Source organism: Oncorhynchus mykiss, chromosome 1 (genome assembly GCF_057628025.1).
Source record: "Oncorhynchus mykiss isolate SJ-2025 chromosome 1, ASM5762802v1, whole genome shotgun sequence".
In the NCBI taxonomy this organism is placed as follows: domain Eukaryota; kingdom Metazoa; phylum Chordata; class Actinopteri; order Salmoniformes; family Salmonidae; genus Oncorhynchus; species Oncorhynchus mykiss.
In genome coordinates, this window is record NC_143022.1 from 26,520,116 (window position 1) to 26,541,287 (window position 21,172).

The 21,172-nt window shown below is 42.2% G+C and overlaps 1 protein-coding gene and 2 long non-coding RNA genes across 9 annotated transcripts in view; 2 read left to right on the forward strand and 1 right to left on the reverse strand.

Moving 5' to 3' along the window:
- LOC149985454 (uncharacterized) overlaps window positions 1-804 on the reverse strand; it is a 17,791-nt gene extending 16,987 nt beyond the window's left edge. For both annotated transcript variants that reach the window (XR_016491133.1, XR_016491134.1), the window contains exon 1: window positions 49-804. This is a non-coding gene — a long non-coding RNA (uncharacterized LOC149985454). The remainder of the gene's footprint in view (window positions 1-48) is intronic.
- Window positions 1-19,328, forward strand: part of LOC149985455 (uncharacterized) — a 20,654-nt gene extending 1,326 nt beyond the window's left edge. Inside the window, exon 2 of the long non-coding RNA XR_016491148.1 lies at window positions 787-19,328. This is a non-coding gene — a long non-coding RNA (uncharacterized LOC149985455). The remainder of the gene's footprint in view (window positions 1-786) is intronic.
- Window positions 1-21,172, forward strand: part of LOC110519941 (zinc finger protein ZFPM1) — a 95,478-nt gene that overhangs the window by 17,500 nt on the left and 56,806 nt on the right. The gene's annotated exons all lie outside the window — the stretch shown is intronic.

Genomic DNA, 21,172 nt, shown 5'->3' on the forward strand with positions numbered 1-21,172 from the left:
CACGCAACATTAACAAAAACATAAAAGCCTTCAAATAAAATAATTTACCTTTGAAGAACTTCTGATGTTTTCAATGAGGATACTCTCAGTTAGATAGCAGATGCTCAGTTTTTCCAAAAAGATTCCTTGTGTATTAGAAATAGCTCCGTTTTATACATCACATTTGGCTACCAAAAAAAATCCATAAATTCAGTCCTCAAAACGCAAACTTTTTTCCAAATTAACTCCATAATATCGACTGAAAACATGGCAAACGTTGTTTAGAATCAATCCTCAAGGTGTTTTTCACATATCTCTTCATTGATACATCGTTCTTGGACACATGCTTTCTCTCCTGAATCCCAGGAGAAAATGCCCGCACCTGAAGATTACGCACAAATTTAGACAAAGGACACCGGGCGGACCTCTGGAAAATGTAGTCTCTTATGGCCAATCTTCCAATGATATGCCTACAAATACGTCACAATGCTGCTAAGACCTTGGGCGAACGACAGAAAGTGTAGGCTCATTCCTTGCGCAATCACAGCCATATAAGGAGAGAATGGAAAACAGAGCTTCAGAAATTCTGCTAATTCCTGGGTGATGCATCATCTTGGTTTCGCCTGTAGAATGAGTTCTGGGGCACTTACAGACAAAATCTTTGCAGATTCTGAAACTTCAGAGTGTTTTCTTTCCAAAACTGTCAAGAATATGCATAGTCGAGCATCTTTTCGTGACAAAATATCGCGCTTAAAACGGGAACGTTTTTTATCCAAAAATGAAATAGCGCCCCTAGAGCTCTAAGAGGTTAAATAGCTCTTAAACCAATTTAGAACTGGGCCGGAAACCCTGCTATCGAGGATTTCTCCTTTTGGCGATTGCCAGTATGGCCGACCGGTGGCTTCAAAGCCTTTCAATGGCCAATGCATAGCATCAGCAGTCCAGGGTTTATATACATTGGTTCTTGGTCTCTGTTTTTCAAAATGTCCCTACCCTTTATTCTCCTCATTGCTCTCTTTTCTTCTCGATCCACCAGTTGTTCTTTTTTATTCACTCTATCTTTATCCCTCATTCTCTTGCAGCAGCCCCCCTTGCTATCACCCCCTTTCTCATTCTATCTCTCCCTCCTTCTCTTTCTCCCTGTCTCTGTCTCTCTCTCTGTCTCCAGTCAGACCTCTAGCCTCACTGAACCAGGTCTTGGCGGTATGATAATGTGGAAAGTTGAACTGGCCCCATTACAGCTTGGCTGATGGTAGTGTTGATAAGGCTGTTGATAATGGGTGCAGATAGCGCTGACACAGCGGTCCAATAGCCAGCCCTCTCTCCCCCATTATCATTCCTGCCCACCGATGGGCTCCCAGAGCGCTATCTGCTCTCCATTTCCACTCCTGCGACAGATAAGAATGGAAATACTGACTTCATAGCTGACTGATTAAAGTGTCTGCCTTTCTTGATAATACACAGATAAATTGTTTTTTTTTCTCCCTCTTTCTATCTCTCTCTCGCTCTCTCCCTCTCTCTTTCTCCCTCTATCTTGAAAGGGAGAAAAACCTCTCCTCTTTTAATTTCTCTTTCTATGCTGGCCTTTTTGAGAGAGAGCAGGGTAGGAAGCAGAGGAATAATAGGGAGGGATAGAGATAGGAATGGGATATAGAGAATGATGGTAGTATAATTGGGAAAGTTTGAATGTAATGTAGTGTGGAGGCCCATTATACATCTAGGTTGCATATGTACACATAATAGGGTCATGCTGTGTTAGATGTCCGAGCCCTCTATTACCAGCGAGGCCAGAGGAAGCAGTGCAGAGCGTGGGCAGCAGCCCTATCTACGACCCAATGAACTCCCATCAAATTTACAGGCTTTTCCAGGTTGAGTTTCTATCACTGCTCCAGTATGATAACAGGATGATCACTGATGATCACTGATGGATTGACTTCCAGCATCCAAATCCTTTAACCCCATTTGCTTTTTGTCCACATTCCCTGTCCCTCCTGATGTCTTTCTCTCTCCCCTTACTTTGTCTGTCTATCATTACTCCTGTCCTCTCTCCTCCACCCTCTTCTCTGCTCTCCTTCCCTCATTATTTGTGTTCCATTAGGAGTGAAATTCTCCCCATGCTTCCTCTTCCTGTATTGTAATATGATGATGTCCCTCTTCCTGTTTACTGTCTCTCTGTTGTATTTGTGTGGTAGCTTTGAGTCAGACAACATGTTCACGTAGCCTGTAACTCACATAGACAAGAGCTAGACAAGAGTTCATAGACTGCACATGGCAACAACTCACTGGCCTATCCCTCTAGTAAAAAGTCCCACCCCTCTCTCACAGTCACAGTGGAACTTGAACCCACATGTTTGGGCCTAGTTAGAGCCTCAGAACAGGAAGTGAGTGGTTGTCTCCTTTAGGGGTGAAGAGAAGAGGTCTTCTCGGGTCCAAAAAGTTGAATGGAACCGAGGACAATCTGACCTGGACGGACCTAGTCATTAAAAAAAAGTGGGACCCGAGAACAATCACTCCCGAACCCAAATGGACCCGACAACAACCAGACCTATACCCGACCCGATTGGACCTGATAATAAATGAAAAAATGTTAATCAGGCAAGTTGCTCTTCTAGTTAACGAATAGGTATTTTATATGTTGGCTATAAGTCAATAAATGAACCTTATTAGCATAAAATAAATATGCTATAGGCTATGCAGAGCTGTTGTCGGGTCCATTTGGGTCCACTCGGGTCTATCAGCTGTAGTGTCGTAGAACTGAGAACCGATGACAATCAAACTGGACCCGACCCGGACCCGAGGGGGAGAAAAAGGCTCCTTCCTGACAGACAGACATAGGCTTACCTGTAGCCATTGGGAGAACACCGGCCTGGAACAACGTGCTGTTTGTTCAAGACACAGTAACTGACCTTGATAGATTACAGAGTTTTTTTTTCTGTGTGTGTCTGAGAGAAAGAAATGATAAGTTCATGTGAAATAGTTTTTTTCCTTTTCTTTGAAACATGACTTTGTGGTAGGATAGGGTGAGACTGTATCTGCTGCCAAGTGTGTACTACTCTCCCACTGGTTCAAAGGAACTGTCTTTGAATTTTTCCCACACTCCCCTGTGACCATTTCACAATAGTTAACCCTGCTGCTGAGTTATTCACATTAACAGGCCTGTAAAAAAGTGTGCATAAGGTTAAGTTTATACCAAAACCTGACTTAATTTTTAAGGGCAGTAGTCCTTTTTCAGTTAGGCCACAAAGAACGGGGAGTGGATGCGAAAAAAGCCTGAAACTGCGATAAAAAGCCTAGATAAGGGAATGACTGTGTTGTGTAGGAGTTGATATCAATGTTATCTATCTCTATTTTTCACTCTCCTAGCCCTTCTGTTGGTTTTTTACCCCTTTATCTCGCTCCACCAAAATGGCAGAAACAAAAAGGAGAAATAAATAAATTACCGCACAGATTATTAATGGGGAGGGTGATAAAATGTTGACGCAAAAATTAAGAAGAATATAGGGAGCTATTTGTTTTTCTTCCCCTCAGTGATTGTTTAATTTTTTTTATATATATTAAAGGATTAGCATTGTGTGAGAGCTTAGTTGGTGTGGTAGTTGTTGTGTTAGGAGATAGGACCTTGTTTAACCCTTTCCCCCTCTATGTCTTTCTGCTCAGACCAAAGCCCCGCCTCCTTATGATCCACAGAGACATAGAGAGCTGCTTGGCTTAGATAAGGCTGACACTAATAGAGAGGCAGGAACACAGTGGACAGGCCTGTGTTGCCGTAGACGACAGGTTGGCGTTGCCGTAGACGACAGCAGGTCTGGTTATTGTTAGGTTTCTGCTGAGGAGCTACTCCTCCTCTCCCCTCACAACAAAGAGGGGGAGGCCATCCCCCGACACTGCTTTACACCCTAATCACTAATTGCACATTTGACATTTTAGTCATTTACCAGACACTCTTATCCAGAGCTACTTACAGGAGCAATTAGGGTTAAGTGCCTTGCTCAAGGGCACAATGGCAGATTTTTCACCTAATCAGCTCGGGGGTTCGAACCAGCATTCTTTCGGTTACTGGCCCAACGCTCTTAACAACTAGGCTACCTGCCACCCATGTTGTAATACAATAGCTCTAATTCTCAGTACTGTTTCCCTGGTTCTTATTCTCAGTAGTGTTTTCCTGGTATTTAACTAGTCTTCTCTGGTTTCTCTTACGGTCTCTAAATGGCCTCCGTGTAATCGTTCACTCTAGTATGATATCAACCTGAATAACCAGGTGATGTGACATCCAGAAGAGCAAAGAAACAAATAGATGAATTTAAAATGAATTTCAACAGATAAGCAAATGGAAGAGAGCAGTCTCTGTCTTGGTTTAGCTCTGTCTTGATCTCTGTCTTGGTGTAGATTGCTACAGTAGGTAGACAAGTCTTTGTGTGGAGTCCTTGTGTTTCACACTTGACCCTGTTTTAAACCGTAGGTCACTTGGTGCTCCATCCCCCACCCCTGTGGCAGGGTCAGGTTTCCTCTGCTCTTTGTGCTTCTGGTCTGTGTGTGTGTCTGTGCATCAGTGTGTGTGTCTTTGCAGGCAGGTGATGGTGGCCGAGTCCTGGGGCAGACAGGCTCTGTTTCAGGCCAGTTGGGGAGGCAGGAGGTGGGGTGGAGGTGTTTCTCAAATGAAATCAAATTGTATTTGTCACAAGCACAGAATACAACAGGTGTAGTAGACCTTACCATGAAATACTTACTCACGAGCCCTTAACCAACAACGCAGAGTAAAAAAATGTGCTAAATAAACTAAAGGAAATATAGCAACACAATAAAAATAACAATTAATGAGGATATATACAGGGGGTACCGGGTACCAAGTCAATGTGCAGGGCTACGCGGTAGTCTAGGTTATTGAGGTAATATGTACAGTTGAAGTCGGAAATTGGGTTGGAGTCATTAAAACTTGTTTTTCAACCTTTCCACAAATTTCTTGTTAACAAACTATAGTTTTGGCAAGTCAGTGCATGACACAATACATTTTACCAACAATTGTTTACAGACAGATTATTTCACTTATAATTCACTGTATCTCAATTCCAGTGGGTCAGAGGTTTACATACACTAAGTTGACTGTGCCTTTAAATAGCTTGTAACATTCCAGAAAATTATGTCATGGCTTTAGAAGCTTCTGATAGGCTAATTGACCTCAGCAAGACCTCAGAAAACAAATTGTGGACCTCCACAAGTCTGGTTCAGCCTTGGGAGCAATTTCCAAACGCCGGAAGGTACCACGTTCATCTGTAGAAACAATAGTACGCAAGTATAAACACCATGGGACCACGCAGCCGTCATACCTCTCAGGAAGGAGACGCGTTCTGTCTCCTAGATGAACGTACTTTGGTGTGAAAAGTGCAAAACAATCCCAGAACAACAGCAAAGGACCTTGTGAAGATGCTGGAGGAATCTATATCTATATCCACATTAAAATGAGTCCTATATCGACATAACCTGAAAGGCCGCTCAGCAAGGAAGATGCCACTGCCATAAAAAGCCAGACTACGGTTTGCTACTGCACATGGGGACAAAGATCGTACTTGTTGGAGAAATGTCCTCTGGTCTGATGAAACAAAAATAGAACTGTTTGGCCATAATGGCCATCGGTATGTTTGGAGGAAAAACGGGGAGGCTTGCAACCGAAGAACACCATCCCAACCATGAAGCATGGGGGTGGCAGCATCATGTTGTGGGGGTGCTTTGCTGCAAGAGGGGCTGGTGCACTTCACAAAAAAAGATGGCATGTGGATGGAAAATTATGTGGATATATTGAAGCAACATCTCTAGACATCAGTCAGGAAGTTAAAGCTTGGTCGCAAAATGGCTTAAGGACATAAAAGTCAAGGTATTGTAGTGACCATCACAAAGCCCTGACCTCAATCCTATAGAAAATTTGTGGGCAGAACTGACGAAGTGTGTGCGAGCAAGGAGGCCTATAAACCTGAGGCCTACACCAGCTCTGTCAGGAGGAATGGGCCAAAATTCATCCAATTTATTGTGGGAAGCTTGTGGAAGGCTACCTGAAACGTTTGACCCAAGTTAAAGAATGTAAAGGCAATGCTACCAAATACTAATTGAGTGTATGTAAATGTCTGACCCACTGGGAATGTGAGGAAATAAATAAAAGCTGAAATAAATCATTCTCTCTGCTATTATTCTGACATTTCACAGTCTTAAAATAAAGTGGTGGTCCTAACTGACCTAAAACAGGGATTTTTTTTACTAGGATTAACTGTCAGGAATTGTGGATAAACTGAGATTAAATGTATTTGGCTAAAGTATATTTTATCTTCCGACTTCAACTGTACATGTTGGTACTGGTAAAGTGACTATGCATAGATAGTAAACAGAGAGTAGCAGCAGCGTGTGTGAAGGAATGTGAATGTGTGTGTGCGTGTGCGTGTGTGTGTGTGTGTGTGTTTTGGAGTGTCAGTGTAGTATGTGTGGATTTGTGGTTAGAGTCCAGTGAGTGTACATCAAGCCTGTGCAAGAGAGTCAGAGCAAAAAATTATAATAAATAATAATAAAATAAGGGAGTCAATGCAAAAAGTAGGGTATCCATTTGATTAACTATTCAGCAGTGTTATGGCTTGGGGGTAGAAGCTGTTAAGGAGCCTTTTGGTATCAGGCTTGGCGCTCTGGTACCTACAAAAGGAGGGTGGCCGGCGGGCCGCCAGTTGCCCATCCCTGTACTAGTTCATGGAATACGATATTTCTGAGTAAGATATACCTCCTTATTCTTTGCCTTTGGTTTGTTTCTCCGTCATCAATACTAAGCCCAGAGAACGTTATCCCCACACTCACACGGACACACCAGTGTTTCCATTAGCCGGTAACAGCCGGCTTTCGGCCGATAAACAAAATTGGTGCCGGTCAATTGTCCCGGAGAAGAAAAAAATCCCATTGATGAAAATACCAGTTGATACAAATACATTTGACCGGTCATTCTTATCGGTCTATGGGGTTAATTTCCATAATTTAGTGTAATTAAATTGTTTGGTGTGTATTTTTGTTAGCCATATGATTCTTATTTATCACACGCGCATAGCATACAGAGTCTAGTTTATGTGGAAAATCTGTTGGAAAGTGCAACAACTGCTGCTATAGCTCCAGTTGCTGCTGGAGTGAAATGTGCTTTTATAAACCCAATCATTGCGCAACAATTTTAAATTAAATTGCATGTTAAAAAACATTTTTGATGGCTGCAATTAAAAAGAGCTCCTCTATTTTTTTTCCATGGTTGGGTAGGTTACTTTCTAAATGTAATCCATTACAGTTACTAGTTACCTGTCCAAAATTGTAATCCGTAACATACCTTCTGGATTACCCATACTTAGTAATGGAATCTGATTACATTCAATTACTTTTAGATTACCTTCTCCTTAAGAGACATTAGAAGAAGACAAAAATGTATGTTACCAATTGAACGACATCTATTGCAGGATAATTCATTTTTAAAGTTTACATAGCTGGCCATATATGGATGTTAAATTGTACTTTATGGGTTGGTTATATAGGCTTCTTCTAACCCATCGCTTTTTACTACATATAATAAAACTATTCAATTATATCTTTACATTAAATATCAAAGTCTGTCAGAATTCCAGTCATTCCAATAAATGTTATACCCCTTGATCTTCAAGAATAGGACTAGGAAATATGGAAGTACAGATTAGCTAAATTGTTTTACCTGAGTATAACCCCAAAAACTAAGGACCTATTAGCCAGCCCTATTCTGTTGTTTATGATTTTGTTGTCATGGAGGACTGATGGGGCTCATTGATTCGAATTGAGAAACAAATGCTCTGCTCATGGAATGGCATGCTTTGAGCACTACTGAAAAGTGCTATTTACATGTGAAAATGAATGCCATATGCTGCATTTGCTATAGGTCTCTGCATTTGCTATAGGTCTATTGTTTACCTTTTTTTGGTGACACTTTTATATCTTGATAATATGCAGCTGTTTAAAGGGCAAATCCACAGATGAAACAATAACAATAACAAAATGGTCGCCCCACCTCTCTTGGTAAAAAGCTGAGGGATGGGCCTGGAGAAATGTAACCACTCTCAGATTAATAAACAGAGCTATGGATGCAAGGACTAGCCTTCCATGATATCAACATTATTGTTTTAACCATATTATGAGTCTATACAGTGTTTGTTTACATTTACAATTTTTACAAACATTAGAGAAAAACAAGTATATGTTTTGGGTTCTCATAGAGTGTGACAGTTGATTAAACTAAGCTCATTTATAAGTTATATTCTGCAAGAATTAATGGATATATATAATTTATAAATCCAAAAATACATGTAGCAACTACAGATTGCCCCTTTAAGTATATCAAAAGTGTGCGAGTTTGGGCATGTGTCCATTAGACCTATGGATTTATGTATTTTTTTAGCATGAATTAGATTGAGCAATAAAAGCCCAACTTTTTTCTCCATAGGCTGGGATCCGCACTGTGCAGCTGTTGCTAGAGCACATTTTTCACTAGCTGTTCACTGGTTTCAAAAACAATTAATGATAGGCAGCTTAAACTTCTTGAATTCAACCATTATTGGGTTCAAATACACATTTAGATTTGTGAACAGCCAATCCGTAAGGCGCAAATAGCTAGTTGAGAGAGCAGCAGTGTGATTCACATCAGTGCATTTGAAGATATCAATAGTAAGTGATATCTGTATCGCTGTAAACTACACCACTGCTGTCATCCTTACCTCCAAGTGTTTATTCAAGTTGGATAATCTTTGGATGCCAACAGCAGTCGCACCATTGGAAGACATAGCGTGGACTGTAGCCCACAATAACCTATTCCTGCTCTTTTCCCACGATCCATCAAACACATTTGGTGTGTCATCATAGTTGTCTCTGACTTGTAGTCAGACTCACTCAGGTGGAACAAACTTAACTTTACTCCTTTTTTCAATGCTGAATGTCATTGAGAAAACAGAGAAATGTGAAATATGTTTTTTCTCGCAAACATCCTTTCTAAATTTAAAAGTAATCCACGAAGTAATCTAGCTTTTCAAAAGTGTCTGTAATCTGATTACAATATTTTTCTGGTAACGTAACAGATTTATTTTGTAATCCGTTACTCCCTAGCCTTAAATAAAGGTTAAATTAATTAATTAAACTCTAATTCTCTCATGTTCTATTGGTTTTAAAATCAAATCAAATCAAATTTATTTATATAGCCCTTCGTACATCAGCTGATATCTCAAAGTGCTGTACAGAAACCCAGCCTAAAACCCCAAACAGCAAGCAATGCAGGTGTAGAAGCACGGTGGCTAGGAAAAACTCCCTAGAAAGGCCAAAACCTAGGAAGAAACCTAGAGAGGAACCAGGCTATGTGGGGTGGCCAGTCCTCTTCTGGCTGTGCCGGGTGGAGATTATAACAAAACATGGTCAAGATGTTCAAATGTTCATAAATGACCAGCATGGTCGAATAATAATAAGGCAGAATAGTTGAAACTGGAGCAGCAGCACAGTCAGGTGGACTGGGGACAGCAAGGAGTCATCATGTCAGGTAGTCCTGGGGCATAGTCCTAGGGCTCAGGTCCTCCGAGAGAAAGAAAGAAAGAGAGAATTAGAGAGAGCATATGTGGGATGGCCAGTCCTCTTCTGGCTGTGCCGGGTGGAGATTATAACAGAACATGGCCAAGATGTTCAAATGTTCATAAATGACCAGCATGGTCGAATAATAATAAGGCAGAACAGTTGAAACTGGAGCAGCAGCACAGCCAGGTGGACTGAGGACAGCAAGGAGTCATCATGTCAGGTAGTCCTGGGGCATGGTCCTAGGGCTCAGGTCCTCCGAGAGAGAGAAAGAGAGAAGGAGAGAATTAGAGAACGCACACTTAGATTCACACAGGACACCAAATAGGACAGGAGAAGTACTCCAGATATAACAAACTGACCCTAGCCCCCCGACACATAAACTACTGCAGCATAAATACTGGAGGCTGAGACAGGAGGGGTCAGGAGACACTGTGGCCCACTCCGAGGACACCCCCGGACAGGGCCAATCAACTTTATTTAATTGTCCACTAGTGAAAGGCACAATCCTAGTCATGTTAGCAACCCATGCTAGTTGTTGCATCTTTAGATCTCCCATCTTTTTACATTTCAAACTGATATTTTCATCTCTGTCACATGGAACTTCTAGCATGTGCAGTGCGCTTATTGCCGAGCGTAGCCTTATTGCCGTGCGTAGCCTTATTGCCGTAAATAGCCTTATTGCCGTGCGTAGCCTTATTGCCGTGCGTAGCCTTATTGCCGTGCGTAGCCTTATTGTCGTGCGTAGCCTTATTGCCGTGCGTAGCCTTATTGCCGTGTGTAGCCTTATTGCCATGTGTAGCCTTATTGTCGTGTGCGCATTGCTGCGCTTATAATGTGAATCAATAATAGTTTATTTAAAATTTTAAGCTAAACGTCCTGATCTGTTGCATCAGCCTCAATGCTTTGGAATAGGCTATTTCTTTCTCGCACAGAACGACAAACTGACCAATAGAATAGGTCAACTTTTGTACTATGGGGAAGAATAGATTGACATAGGCTAGTGAATTAGCTGTTTGTTACTCGTCTTGTTGGCTGAGAAAAAGTACATGTGGAGAGTTATTCAACATCTTCAACATCCGCATCGGAATTCGGTAAGAAGGACGCGTACTGTTGTATTCTCGTTGCATGTTCCGTTAAGATGAATTACCAAAATCTAAATGTGATTTCTGTTATTCTGAGCTCCGTGGGTGGATTCCTTAATCAGGTTACACACCCAGTGCATATGGGTCTGGTAAATGTCTCAAATGTCCAGTAAATTGAAATACTGGCGGTCAAATGTCCACTTTTCCTTATGGAAATCCTGACACGCAGAAACACACACGCACGCACATGCACACACACACACACACACACACACACACACACACACACACACACACACACACACACACACACACACACACACACACACACACACACACACACACACACACACACACACACACACACACAGGACCACAATGGAAACATGTCTTTTGACATTTTGTGTATATAATCCTCAACAATTTTGGTACATGTATTTGTTGCATTGTGTGGTATTTTAAATGGTAAAACAAAATAAAGTCACACACACTTTCCCTTTCTCCAACTCGTCTTGTTTCTTTGCCCTTTCCTCTTTGTCCTCTTGCCCCCCCCCCCCCCCCCCACACACACACACCATAGGTCCCCTCCCCAGTGAGTCTTGTCTAAGTATTAGCAGCAGCAGCAGTGTCCCCTGAAGTAAAACAATCTACTGTAATCTATCAGTGTGTTTATCAGGCCTATCTGAGAGCTGAGAAAGCCGGGGCCGGGTCCGTGGCGCCGTGCTCCCGAGCTGATAAAGTTTCAGAGTTCAGCGATGATGAATGTTAAGAAACTACACCCTAGTTAGAGAGGATGTGGACTTGGTAGAGGGAGTAAGGAACCTGGGCTGGAAAACAAAAAGCCTCGACACTAGCCATGGGTTGTGGGTCAAGCCCTTGTTTTTCCAGAAACACACTCTGTCCTGACCCTTTCCTCACTCCTGTCCTCATTTACAGTTTTTTCTACACAGGGCTCACGTTCCTATCCCCCCTCTCTCTCTTACCCCCTCTCACTCTTTAAATCTATCCTTTTCCCTTATGGCCTATTCCCTAATTTTCTTATTCAGTTGCATCTGTATCAAAGTTCTCATCTCATGTGTCTCAGACATGCTTTTGCCCTCAATCCCCTGATCCCTTTGTCCTCTCTGTCCACCTGAGCTCATCAGCAGCTTCTATCTATCACCTGAGCCATCGTGTCATGTCTCAACGTCCCCCGATTACAATGCAATTGATAAGGAGGCTGGAGACTCAAAAGTGCACAGTACAAATTGCCGATAAAGCATGAGTTCCTTTACAGATATTAGCTTCTGGGTATTGAAATGGGTCCCATTCTTTAACTTATAATTCCTAGAGCTGTGATATTTGATAAGGATATGTGTAAAACCAGCACAGTTGGTGTCCCTTCAGTCTTCTGACATATTCAGAAAACTGTCTTCTTAACATATATTGTTCTCTGAGGGTTCGAAGCCATCTTTTTACCTTCATCTGCCTATAACAAGTGGCAAAAAAATGGTTGGAGTTGTTAAGAGCATAAAAGGGGGAACCATAATGATTGTAACAAAGTTCATGAGCATATAATAGCAGTTAATGCGATGCAAGGCGCGGGCAGCTTTGTTCGCCAAAGTGTTGAGCGTTTAATAGAATCTGATAGACACGAGTCCTCGGGCCCAGAGGACGAAGGGGGGACTAGTGCTCATCAAGGAACTCTGTGCTCATCAAGGGAGCCGGGTGCGCTCTAAAGGAATAATTTGTCAATAATTGGCCGTGTCAGTCTCGTTAGACGTTTGATAATGCGCCGGTTCTTTGGGGCCGGCCCGTGAATATCTCAAATGAAACCACCAGGCAGCATGTGGCAGCAGATCTGGGCTCTCGATAACACCATTAAGCACTTCAGAAGTATTTTAGCTGAATTTACACAAAGCAAAAATAGATAAATAATGAAAAAGAAAGTGGAACATCAACTGTCAGGGAAGTGATACAGACTTTAAGAAATAATTTGGCAGGGTGAAAGATTTTCTGTCGTCTAATTGCCTTCTCAGCCATCACTCTGGTTAATTTGCTTACTCAAGCAATCGTGTGGACATGCCCTGACTTTCTCTCAGTGTGTGTGTGTGTGTCCCACAGCCCCTTGGTCTTCTAAGTGTTACTGTAAGCTCTTATCCCAGCACTGTGTTATCCCAAAAATGGCTTCCAAAATAGTGTATGTAGACTGTTCAGTAGGTGTGTTTGTGTCTGATCCTCCCTGTGATCACGTCACTCACCACCATATGTGATCCATTATCTAGTCAACTGAAAGGCTTGGCATGTTTCTAGAGATATTGTGGAATGGTTTATCTCACAAATATCTCAGAATGATTGACGTTTATCTGATTGGCCAAATCCTTCATGATACCTCATTTCACTGACCCTCCTGCCCAATAGCGGCAAAATGGAGACGGCAGTTGTAGAGATACATGGAGATCTCCCCTTAGTTTAGGGAAGGAGTCTCTCCCTGTATCAATGCAGCGATCTAACCGATAAACACTGTCAGGGCCTGGGCTTGTTTGCCCTCGTGCTGTACAAAGCCACAGTGACCTTTCAGTCAACTGGTCAGACTTTGCATGTATTCCCGCTATTTCCTTTTCATGCAAATGGGGACAGATGGGTTCCAGGGAGTGGGACTTATGGCCTCACTGGTATAAATAAAGGGAGATTTTGGGGCCCAGGTGCAGTTTATGGGGTGTTGGTCTGCTTGCCGATATTAGTGGATGGGACTGGTTGATAGTTTGAGTTGACTGTGCTGGCTAGAACGTGGATGGGCAGGGGTCATGGTTTGTACAGTAAGGTCTTGACATCTTTGGGTTACTTTTACCCCTCAGTCCCATTAGATTAAACTATTCTCTACAATATTGCACATACAGGAAGGTATAGGTTTAGGTATGTGCTGACTCTACATGTCAAAAATCTTGGGGCTGTAACTTGGTTATAGCAGTATGATAGTAGTATAAATGTATACATTTATAAGCGAGCTTCACCAGGGTAAAGTTTCATATTCTGAATTTCCCGCAGCTCCTCAGGTTAAGGTGTTTTTCCCCACTCTAAAACCACACTGTTTAAGTGAGTGTAATACTGGAATCCAGCATTTATTATTAATCAAAAGATAACACTTACAGTGATGAACCTGGAGAGTGGTGAGAAATGGGCTTGGCTGGGAGAAGGAAGGGGGAGGGAACGTTAATATTCCCTTTCCTCTGAGAGCGCTTCTCAAAAAAAAGGAGACATCTATCGCTCTCATCCCTGTGCTTTTATTTCCCGTTCAGTTCATCTTAAATTTCCATTATTCACCACAAAAAGACAAGCCAAGTCTATTCATATGACTCTGTGACACTGACAGCCCCTCCTCTACACACACACACACACACACACACACACACACACACACACACAGTATTATTAATCATCTGTATCAGTTTCTCACATCTCCCATTTATTTGCTGTTTAATCACTAAAATAATATGGGGGGTTAGAGGGCCCGTTGTCATGGCGACCAAATGGAAAAGGTCAGGGTGAGTTTATCTTATCAGTGATAGAGAATGGTTACTAATTACAGATAGGTACTACCAGTATTCAGTCCACTGGGCCCTGCCTTAAAACACTATCAGCAATCCACACCGGCCTGATATTAAAATGATCTACAGTCATCCAGACAGACACACCTCGCCCTGGCACTGCACACCACGGCAGACCAGACAAGACAGAACCAGACTTTATCAGCGCTAACTAATACTCCAAACTAATGAAAAAGCCCTGTTTAATGAGCTGAGGTACTCAGCTCAGCCCGTGACTGATGAAACATGCCTTTTTCTAGGTTATGCTCTCAGCTAAGGGTGATGTCTATCCTATTAAAATGTATAAGTATATTTATGACTAATTGCAACAATAGAGGAGTCATAGTGCCCATAATTAATGATGAAACCTAGCTTTCTGAAAGGTCACCAATCATATTGCTATATTAGAGAGGAATTTATATAGCTAGAGAAAATAAAACACTCTAATAGTATTTTTGTTTCAGCTGTAAGCTAATAATAACCCGCCTTGTTATTTTTAAATGTATAGTATTTAGCTTTATTGTATTTTGTACTAATAGCCACATCTGTATGTAAGAAACATTTGTGTAATTAACATGTGTTGGAACCACCAGGTGTGAGCCTATTATTCAGCTAGTTTCTACAGCTAGTTATCCATTGAGGTTATTTAGTAAATCATATAAAATATATTCAAATGTCATGTGTTTCTGGTTGCGTGTGTGTGTGTACTCTGTATGTATGCTTGTGTTTCTCTGCACTCTTCCATTTATCATCTTTGACATTTGGCTGTACTCCCCCCTATCTTCCCATCATCTGAGAAGAACACATTTTCTCCATCAGAAATCCCGTTGTGACTTTTTGCGTTTGAGGGGTGCTGATACTTCCTTTCACAACCAGGGAAGATGCATAGATGTGAGTCCATCTTCTCTGGGCTGTATTCCCTCTCCCCCTTCCCTCTCTTAACATGGATGTTATCAGAGCAGTGAGGGCTACAGTGATGCCCTGCCTCTTGAAAATACCCCCTTTCTTTGCTGCTGCCAGCCGTGCAGTGGGTTGTATTTAACAAGCTAACCCCATGCTATCTCCTCTACATCTCCTCTACATGCTCCACAGAGTTATCACACTCACACTTACAGGATCTCAGTTGATTTTGATTTTATTTTAAGCCATGTGACAGAATTGATAGATAACGTTTCAACTGCCATCTGCCCCTCTGCTCCCATTCTTTTACTCTCTCTTTCCATTTCCCCCTCTCTCTCTTACCTTCTTTTTGTTGCCCTTTCAATTTCTTTATTGTTGATCTCTAAATCGGAAATTGTTGTTAGTCAGATATATACCGACATGGTCCTAGGATCAAGTTACAGTTGGATTTAGGGGTGTGAATACTAGTGTTACTGTATATCCTGGTTATATGCAGCACCTCTATTTCCAGGGTTTTCTTCAGTTGTGTAGCTAGCAGTAGTTGCCACTGTGTCCACTGCTTTATGTCCTTTTAGGATGCACAATTAAGTCATAACAATTACAGGAGAGCCATAAATGAGTGTTGTGGATTAACACTCGGGGCTCCTAAGTGGCGCAGCGGTCTAAGGCACTGCATCTCAGTGCTAGAGGCGTCACTACAGACGATTCGATTCCAGGCTGTGATTGGGAGGGTTGGGATTTGGCCTGGGTAGGCCATCATTGTAAATGAGAAATTGTTCTTAACTGACTTGCCTAGTTAAATAAAGGTTAAAAAAATATTTAAAAAATATAAAAAAAATAAAATAAAAGATAGACATCTCAGAAATACAGAGTTATGACTTCTACATATGGAGTGGGTTATAAAGTAGGGGGATTTCTCAGCAACACTATGCTGTGGTACTATGGTGGTTTTTAAGCAAGTACATTGAGTATACTACATTTAAAATGGTGTTAACTACACAAACACTGTAGATACAAGCCCAAACCATTTGGATATCCAAGTATAGATAGATCACAGTGATCCAATGGCTTGGGTAGTGTTTAGTGGGTATAAGCAGCTAGGCCATGAGTCGAGGCCTCTAATCATCTCCTATCAGGGCTGTATCAGTCTAGTCTAAACCCTATCCCCCATCACGTTCACTGGGGGTCACTTTCTCTCTAGCTTCATAGCAGCCACTGCATTTTTACTTGTTTTGGTGATCCAGATCTGGGCTGTGTTGTCTGTTTTCTCTGAATCGGGGATGTGTTTAGTCTCTTGCGCTAGCAGAAACATCTGTGGAAGTGTTTGTCTATCGGAGCAGTGGCGGTGGTTGTAGGGCCCTCTGGTTGGAGAGTTAAGCCGAGGCCTCAGGGTCAACGCTCGGATAAGACGGCCTGACCGAAGGCCGCAGCACTTCAGACAAAGAGAGAGGAGGAGAGAGAGACTCAGGAGGAGGAGTAGGTGCCTGGATCTCCTGCTGGTTTCTGTCAGCGTTCTGAGAGCCTTGGTGTTGGAAGAGAAAAGGGGGGAGGGGTTGAGGCTTCTCTCCTCTCTTTTCCTCTCTGCATACCATCATAATCACTCCTCCTCCCATCTTCATTCAGGCTTAAGATCAAGGAGGAGAGCAGTGAAGGGATTGTAATCATCCTCCTTTTATCAAATCTCTCACATGCTTAGGGGATGATTCTAACTTGACTCTAGGATTGGGCCATATTTGGGGAGACTTCTTCTACGATATGCTACTCCAAATATCACAATATCCAATAGAATAATTTTGTACCATTAATGACTAAATCATTCCAGACTGTGCCATTTGTGTTTATTTAAAATATTATAGTGACATTCTCAACCCTACTTGACTCACTCTGATGTATTTCATTGTTTGCACCTCCTAATCAAATCAAATTAAATTGTATTTGTCATATGCGCTGAATGCAACAGGTGTAGTAGACCTTACCGTGAAATGCTTACTTACAAGCCCTTAACCAACAATTCAGTTCAAGAAATAGAGTTAATAAAATATTTACTAAATAAACAAAAGAAGAAAAAAAATCTAATCGGTCAAAAGTTCCATGCTTGTAGTGGTGTTGCACTGTAAATCTCACAGAGAAAGACTGGCACCAAGCTAAAAGTTAGGATATGAACCACTCAGACCTGTGTAGATTCACTTAAGCATGTGCGTAATTAGTGTAAAAGGCCATTTTAGGATCCAAGTTAGGAATTTGGTCCTAAGATCGTACATCCCTTTGTGAATAAATTCCCTTTACAACCACTTGACACAAAATTCTATGAAAATGTGTGTGAAAATTCTCATCAGTGCTCAAGGACACTTCCTATATATATCACGTGAGAGTCTGATAAAGAATATGCAACAATGTCATGATATTTATCCTTCCAGCCTAGTGTAAGATTGTTGTAATGTGGTTTTGGTTTTGGAAAATAACAGTCAAACTTGAGATCAACTGACCTTGTGTGTGTGAGTGAGAGGATAGGGACCCCCAAGTGATGCCAATAATAATGCCCATTCTGATTCTAATATACACATCTCTTTGCTCTTTGCGCACGGCTCAGCAAGCTGTTATCTTGGCTTCAACATACAGACCCTCAGCTGGACGCTATAGACCCCAGAATCACTACCTACCTCACTAACAAGTTGAACCATTTTCTCAAACCTATTGTACTGTAGGTGTGTATGTTGGAAGCTCACATTAGATTTATGTCCATAATGTCTATATATCCCATCACATATCTATTGGACACACCTACTCATTCAAGGGTTTTTCTTTATTTTGACTGTTTTCTACATTGTAGAATACTGAAGACATCGAAACTATGAAATAACACATATGGAGTCATGTAGTAATTCTATATGTGTTAAACAAATCTAAATATATTTTATATTTGAGATTCTTCAAAGTAGCCACCCTTTGCATTCGCAGTTTCTCAACAAGCTTCACCTGGAATGCTTTTCCAACAGTCTTGAAGGAGTTCCCACATATGCTGAGCACTTGTTGGCTGCTTTTCCTACAGTCTGCGGTCCAACTCATCCAAAACCATCTCAATTGGGTTGAGGTCGGGTGATTGTGGAGGCCAGGACATCTGATGCAGCACGTCATCACTCTCCTTCTTGGTCAAATAGCCCTTACACAGCCTGGAGGTGTGTTGGGACATTGTCCTGTTGAAAAACAAATGATAGTCCCATGAAGCGCAAACAAGATGAGATGGTGTATCACTGCAGAATGTTGTAGTAGCCATGCTGGTTAAGTTTGCCTTGAATTCTAAACAAATCACAGACAGTGTCACCAGCAAAGCACCATCACACCTCCTCCTCCATGCTTCACTGTGGGAACCAAACATGCGGAGATCATCTGTTCACCTACTCTGCGTCTCACAAAGACACGGTGATTTTGACCAAAAATCTCAAAGGACAGATTTCCACCGGTCTAATGTCTATTGCTTGTGTTTTATGGCTCTAGCAAGTCTCTTATTATTATTGGTGTCCTTTAGTAGTGGTTTCTTTGCAGCAATTCCTGATTCACGCAGTTTTGTCTGAACAGTTGATGTTGAGATGTGTCTGTTGCATTTATTTGGGCTGCAATTTCTAAGGCTGGTAACTTTAATGAACTTATCCTCTGCATCAGAGGTAACTCTGGGTCTTCCTTTCCTGTGGCGGTCCTCATGAGAGTCAGTTTCATCATAGTGCTTGTTGGTTTTTGCGACTGCACTTGAAGAAACTTTCAAAGTTCTTGAAACGTTCCGCGTTGACTGACCTTCATGTCTTAAATTAGTGATGGACTATCGTTTCTCTTTGCTTATTTGAGCTGTTCTTGCCATAATATGGATTTATTAAATAGGGATATCTTTCGTATACCTCCCCTACCTTGTCACAACACAACTGATTGGCTCAAATGCATTAAGAAGGAAAGAAATTCCACAAATTAACTTTTTAACAAGGCACACCTGTTAATTGAAATGCATTACAGGTGACAACCTCATGAAGCTGGTTAAAGAATCTCAAATATATTTTGATTTGTTTAACACTTTTTTGGTTACTACATGATTCCATATGTGTTATTGCTTCACTATTATTCTACAATGTAGAAAATAGTAAAAAATAAAGCAAAACCCTTGAATGAGTAGGTGTTCTAAAACTTTTGACTGGTACTGTGTATATACACTGCTCAAAAAAATAAAGGGAACACTAAAATAACACATCCTAGATCTGAATAAATTAAATATTCTTATGAAATACTTTTTTCTTTACATTGTTGAATGTGCTGACAACAAAATCACACAAAAATTATCAATGGAAATAAAATTTATCAACCCATGGAGGTCTGGATTTGGAGTCACACTCAAAATTAAAGTGGAAAACCACACTACAGGCTGATCCAACTTTGATGTAATGTCCTTAAAACAAGTCAAAATGAGGCTCAGTAGTGTGTGTGGCCTCCACGTGCCTGTATGACCTCCCTACAACGCCTGGGCATGCTCCTGATGAGGTGGCGGATGGTGTCCTGAGGGATCTCTTCCCAGACCTGGACTAAAGCATCCGCCAACTCCTGGACAGTCTGTGGTGTAACGTGGCGTTGGTGGATGGAGCGAGACATGATGTCCCAGATGTGCTCAATTGGATTCAGGTCTGGGGAACGGGCGGGCCAGTCCATAGCATCAATGCCTTCCTCTTGCAGGAACTGCTGACACACTCCAGCCACATGAGGTCTAGCATTGTCTTGCATTAGGAGGAACCCAGGGCCAACCGCACCAGCATATGGTCTCACAAGGGGTCTGAGGATCTCATCTCGGTACCTATTGGCAGTCAGGCTACCTCTGGCGAGCACATGGAGGGCTGTGCTGCCCCCCAAAGAAATGCCACCCCACACCATGACTGACCCACCGCCAAACCGGTCATGCTGGAGGATGTTTCAGGCAGCAGAACATTCTCCACGGCGTCTCCAGACTCTGTCACGTCTGTCACATGTGCTCAGTGTGAACTTGCTTCCATCTGTGAAGAGCACAGGGCGCCAGTGGCGAATTTGCCAATCTTGGTGTTCTCTGGCAAATGCCAAACGTCCTGCACGGTGTTGGGCTGTAAGCACAACCCCCACCTGTGGACGTTTGAGCAGACACATGCACATATGTGGCCTGCTGGAGGTCATTTTGCAGGGCTCTGGCAGTGCTCCTCCTGCTCCTCCCTGCACAAAGGCGGAGGTAGCGGTCCTGCTGCTGGGTTGTTGCCCTCCTACGGCCTCCTCCACGTCTCCTTACTGGCCTGTCTCTTGGTAACGCCTCCATGCTCTGGACACTACGCTGACAGACACAGCAAACCTTCTTTCCACAGCTCACATTGATGTTCCATCCTGGATGAGCTGCACTACCTGAGCCACTTGTGTGGGTTGTAGACTCCGTCTCATGCTACCACTAGAGTGAAAGCACCGCCAGCATTCAAAAGTGACCAAAACATCAGCCAGGAAGTATAGGAACTGAGAAGTGGTCTGTGGTCACCACCTGCAGAACCACTCCTTTATTGTTGGTGTCTTGCTAATTGCCTATAATTTCCACCTGTTGTCTATTCCATTTGCACAACAGCATGTGAAATTTATCAGTGTTGCTTCCTAAGTAGATTTGTGTGTATTGTTGTGTATTGTTAAATACCACTGCACTGTTGGAGCTAGGAACACAAGCATTTCGCTATACACGCAATAACATCTGCTAAACATGTGTAATGCGACCAATAACATTGTATTTGATTTGATTTGCATACAGAGAATGTTATTGCATAAGGTCCCACTATCCAGTTTCTGTACACACACACTCAATTGTGAAAAAGTGAATTGGAGGGATGTGTGTGTGAGTTCGTCAGGGGGGAAGAGATGGATAGGGAGCGATGCAATATGTAGTTGATTCAACCCACCTCCCCATGGATCTTGGGATGGTTGGAAAGTTAAGATTTGTTGCTATTTTCTATCTTTTATCAGGGTGCCTATCGCCTGGCTCTTGTCTGCCTGCCTGGCTTCAATAGTCCAGGGTCTCGGCTC